Here is a 6,000-nt window from a genome sequence, read left to right on the forward strand (position 1 = left end):
CCCTCCATCAACCCTCAGTTTGTTCTCTATGGTTTTTACCCTCCTTCCACCCATAGTTTGTTGTCTATCATTAAGGGTCTTATGTGGTTTGTTTTCCTTTCTTCTCTTCCCCCTACATTCCCATATGCTGATTTGTTTTGTTTCTTAAATTCCACATGATTGAAATCATATGGTATTTGTCTTTCTCTGATTGACCTATTTCAGTTAGCATAATACATTCTAGCTCAATCCACATCATTGCAAATGGCAAAATTTCACTTTTTGATGGCTGAGTAATATTCCATTGTTTGTGTGTGTGTGTGTGTGTGTGTGTGTGTGTACCATATGTAAATACATGTGGTATACATATATACCACATCTTCACATCTTCTTTATCCATTCATCAGTCGACAGACATTTTTTTAGGCTCTCTCCATAGTTTAGCTATTGTTAATCATGCTGCTATAAACATTGGGGGTGCATGTACCCCTTTCCTGGCTACCTATTTGAACATAGAGAATACAGTTATCACAGATGTTTTAATATTCTTCTTTACTAATTCTATAATCTATTATTTTCATTCTGTTTTATAAATGCTTTTTCACCACACTAAACCTCTATTTACTATTGCTTGCCAGGCATAGTAGTTTTTCATTTATTGGTAGATATTGTGCAGTTTCTTATTGGGTACTAGATGTTTTTGTATTCTTTAAATAATTTTGAGCTTTTTTTCTGGGATATATTTATGTTACTTGAATTTTTTTTTTATTCTTTTAAGGTTTCATTATGTTAGGCACGTCAAGAATTGCCTATAGTTCAGAGCTAATTTGTCCCATTACTGAGTCAATATCCTTTTTAGGACCTTCCTAGGTGCTCCATAAAATATGAGGTTTTCCAGTCTGGCTGTTGGAACATAAACACTTTTGGGTCCTATGTGAGCCTTGAGAATTGTTTGCTTTTTCTTTACTAGTGGTTCTTACCTTGTCTTCAATATTTTCTTAACACACTAGAGTTGATCAGTATTTAGCCAAAGACTTGAGAGGTCCCTGTACAAATCTCCATAACTTTCTCAATGTGCAGTTTTCATCTGCCTGTGAGCTTTCTCCCCTGCATTATTCTGTCCCTTTGTCTTTCCTTAACTTTGTCCCCTTAACTCAGAGAGACTTCCAGCCTGTTTGGCTTCACTTTTCTTTTGTTGTGATCTGGACATTTTCTCCAGGCAGTGAGTTGAGACACTCATAGGCTAGTCTTATTTCCCTTCTCTTAATAATAATGGTCTGGTGCTGTCTTTTGTTGAATAGCTGAAATCCATTATTTCATATATATTTTTATTTATTTTTTGTTTTAGGTATTTAAGATAAGAGTGTAAATTCTATTCCTGTTACTTCACCATGGCCGTAAGCAGAGATTCAAGTGGCCTTTAGGAGTGGTGGAGTGTGAACGCTATGTTATGGATCAGGGTATATCTATGTAGTTAACCTCTTGGACTCAGTTTCTTCATCTGGAAAATGGGGTTATAAAACCTTTCCTACTCTTCTTTACTCCACTTGCATTCTGTCTCAAAATGAATAAGTTTCAAAAAATAAAAAATTAAGTAAGTTAAAAAATACACTACAAGAAAAAAATTACAGATTAATATCCTTGATGAGCACAGATGCAAAAAATCCTCAACAAAATATTACAAACCAAATTCAGAAATACATTAAAAGGACCATTCACCATAATCAAGTGGCATCTATTCCATGGATGCAAGGATAGTTCATAACAATGTGATACAATACATTAACAAAATGAAGGATAAAAATCATGATAATCTCAACAGTGTAATGCAGAAAAAACATTTGACCAAATTCAGCATCCATTTATGATAAAAATTCTTAATAAAGTGGGTATGGAAAGAACACACCTCAACATAATAAAAGCCATATATGGCAATTCCACAGCTAACATCATACACAATAGTAAAAAGCTGATAACATCATCCTCAATGGGGAAAAACTGAGAGCTTTTTCCCTGAGATCAGGAACACGACAGGGATGTCCACTCTCACCGCTGTTGTTTAACATAGTGTTGGAAGTTCTAGCATCAGCAATCACACAACAAAAGGAAATCAAAGGCATCAAAATTGGCAAAGATGAAGTTAAGCTTTCACTTTTTGCAGATGACATGATATTATACATGGAAAATCCGATAGACTCCACCAGAAGTCTGCTAGAACTGATACATGAATTCAGCAAAGTTGCAGGATACTAAATCAATGTACAGAAATCAGTTGCATTCTTATACACTAATAATGAAGCAACAGAAAGACAAATAAAGAAAATGATCCCATTCACAATTGCACCAAGAAGCATAAAATACCCAGGAAAAAATCTAACCAAAGATGTCAAAGACCTATATGCTGAAAACTATAGAAAGCTTATGAAGGAAATTAAAGAAGATATAAAGAAATGGAAAAACATTCCGTGCTCATGGATTGGAAGAATAAATATTGTCAAAATGTCAATACTACCCAAAGCTATCTACACATTCAATGCAATCCCAATCAAAATTGCACCAGCATTCTTCTCAAAACTAGAACGAGCAATCCTAAAATTCATATGGAACCAGAAAAGACCCGAATAGCCAAAGGAATTTTGAAGAAGAAGACCAAAGCAGAAGGCATCACAATCCCAGACTTTAGCCTCTACCACAAAGCTGTAAACATCAAGACAGCATGGTATTGGCACAAAAACAGACACATAAACCAATGGAATAGAATAGAAACCCCAGAACTAGACCCACAAACGTATGGCCAACTCATCTTTGACAAAGCAGGAAAGAACATCCAATGGAAAAAAGACAGTCTCTTTAACAAATGGTGCTGGGAGAACTGGACAGCAACATGCAGAAGGTTGAAACTAGACCACTTTCTCACACCATTCACAAAAATAAACTCAAAATGTATAAAGGACCTGAATGTGAGACAGGAAACCATCCAAACCCTAGAGGAGAAAGCAGGAAAAGACCTCTCTGACCTCAGCCGTAGCAATTTCTTACTTGACATATCCCCAAAGGCAAGCGAATTAAAAGCAAAAATGAACTACTGGGACCTCATGAAGATAAAAAGCTTCTGCACAGCAAAGGAAACAACCAGCAAAACTAAAAGGCAACCAACGGAATGGGAAAAGATATTTGCAAATGACATATCGGAGAAAGGGCTAGTATCCAAAATCTATAAAGAGCTCACCAAACTCCACACCCGAAAAACAAATAACCTAGTGAAGAAATGGGCAGAAAACATGAATAGACACTTCTCTAAAGAAGACATCCGGATGGCCAACAGGCACATGAAAAGATGCTCAACGTCGCTCCTCATCAGGGAAATACAAATCAAAACCACACTCAGGCATCACCTCACGCCAGTCACAGTGGCCAAAATGAACAAATCAGGAGGCTATACCTGCTGGAGAGGATGTGGAGAAATGGGAACCCTCTTGCACTGTTGGTGGGAATGCAAATTGTTGCAGCCACTCTGGAAAACAGTGTGGAGGTTCCTCAGAAAATTAAAAATAGACCTACCCTATGACCCAGCAATAGCACTGCTAGGAATTTACCCAAGGGATACAGGAGTACTGATGCATAGGGGCACTTGTACCCCAATGTTTATAGCAGCACTGTCAACAATAGCCAAATTATGGAAAGAGCCTAAATGTCCATCAACTGATGAATGGATAAAGAAATTGTGGTTTATATACACAATGGAGTACTACGTGGCAATGAGAAAGAATGAAATATGGCCCTTTGTAGCAACATGGATGGAACTGGAGAGTGTTATGCTAAGTGAAATAAGCCATACAGAGAAAGACAGATACCATATGGTTTCACTCTTATGTGGATCCTGAGAAACTTAGCAGAAACCCATGGGGGAGGGGAAGGAAAAAAAAGAGGTTAGAGTGGGAGAGAGCCAAAGCATAACAGACTCTTAAAAACTGAGAACAAACTGAGGGTTGATGGGGGGTGGGAGGGAGGGGAGGGTGGGTGATGGGTATTGAGGAGGGCACCTTTTGGGATGAGCACTGGGTGTTGTATGGAAACCAATTTGACAATAACCTTAATATATTGAAAAAAAAAGCTGAAAGCTTTTCCTCTTAGATGAGGGACAACACAAGGGTGTCTACTCTTGCCACTTTTATTCAACAGAGTACTGGAAGTCCTAGCCACAGTAGTCAAACAAAAAATGTAATAAAAGGCATCCAAATTGGTAAGAAATAAGTAAAACTGTTACTATTTGTACATGGCATGATACTATACATAGAAAACTCTGAGGATTCCACCAAAAATTATTAGAACTAATAAATGAAGTCAGTGAAGTTGCAAGACACAAAATTCATATACAGAGATATGTTGCATCTGTATACACTAATAATAGTAGAAAAGAAAATTAAGAAAACAATCCCATTTGCAATTGCATAAAAATATTAAAATGTGTAAATGTAAATTTAACAAGTAGGTAAATGACCTATACTGTAAAAACTATAAAACATGGACAAAAGAAATTGAAGATAACATAAATAAATTGAACAATATAACATACTCATGGAATGGAAGAATTAGCATTATTAAAATGTTCATGTTATCGAAAATAGTCTACAGATTAAATGCAATCCCTAGTAAAAATCACAGTAGTATTTTTCACAGTACTGTAACAAAAAATCCTAAAATTTGTGTGGAACCACAAGACACCCTGAATAACCAAAGTGATATTGAGGGAGAACAAACCTGGAGGCATCACAGTCCCTGATTTCAAACTATACAACAAAACTACATATAGTAATCAAAACAGTATGGTACTGGCACAAAACCAGACACATAGATTAGTGGAATAGAATTTAAAGCCCACAAATAAACCCATACTTATATGGTCAAATAATCTATGAAAAAGAAAGAATGTATTTGGGGGAAAACAGTCTCAATAAATGGCTTTGGGAAACTGGACAGCTACATTCAAAAGAATAAAACTGGGGCAGATCCTTACACCATACACACACAAAAAAACTCAAAATGAATTAAATATCTAAATGTAATACCTGAAACCATAAAATTTCTAAAAGAAAGTATAGGTAGTAAACTCATGGATCTTGACCTTAGCGATATTTTTCTAATATATGTCTCCCCATGCAAGGGAAACAAAAGAAAAATTAAACTACATCAAAGTAAAAAAATTTGCATAGTGAAGGAAACCATAAGAAAATGAAAAGACATCCTACTGAATGGGAGAAGGTATATACTAATGATATATCTGATAAGCAGTCAAAATCCAAAATATATAAAGATCTTAACACTAAAAACAAAATTAATCTGATTAAAAATGGGCAGAGAACATGAATAGACTTTTTTATTTTTTTTAAGTTTATTTATTTTGAGCAACACAGAGAGTGCAAGTGGGGGAAGGGAAGAGAGAGGGGGGGAGAGAGGATCCCAAGCATGCTCCATGCTGCCAGTGCAGAGCCCAGTGTGGGGCATGAACTCACAAAACCCCAAAATTGTGACCTAAATCAAAACCAAGAATCAGACGCTTAACATACTGAACCACCCAGGCACCCCAAGGACTTTTTTTCAAAGACTTACAGATTGTCAACAGACACATGAAAAAATCCTCAATATCATTAATCATCAGAGAAATACAAATCAAAAACATAATGAGATATCACCTCATACCAGTCAGAATGGCCAGTATCAAAAAGACAAGAAATAAGAAGTGTTGGCAAGGATGTGGAGAAAAGAAAATCATCCAAATCTGTTAGTGGGAATGTAATTTGAGGCAGCCTCTGAGCACTATGGAGATTTCTCAAAAAACTACAAATGGAAGTATCATATGATACAGTAATTCCACTATTCTTTTCTGAAGAAAACAAAACACACAAACACACAAAATACTAATTTAAAAAGATAACCGCACCCTTGTGTTTACTGCAACTTATTTACAATAGCAAAGATATTGAAGCAACCTAAATTTCCATCAGTAAATGAATGTATAAG

This window comes from Lynx canadensis, chromosome X, assembly GCF_007474595.2.
Source record: "Lynx canadensis isolate LIC74 chromosome X, mLynCan4.pri.v2, whole genome shotgun sequence".
In the NCBI taxonomy this organism is placed as follows: domain Eukaryota; kingdom Metazoa; phylum Chordata; class Mammalia; order Carnivora; family Felidae; genus Lynx; species Lynx canadensis.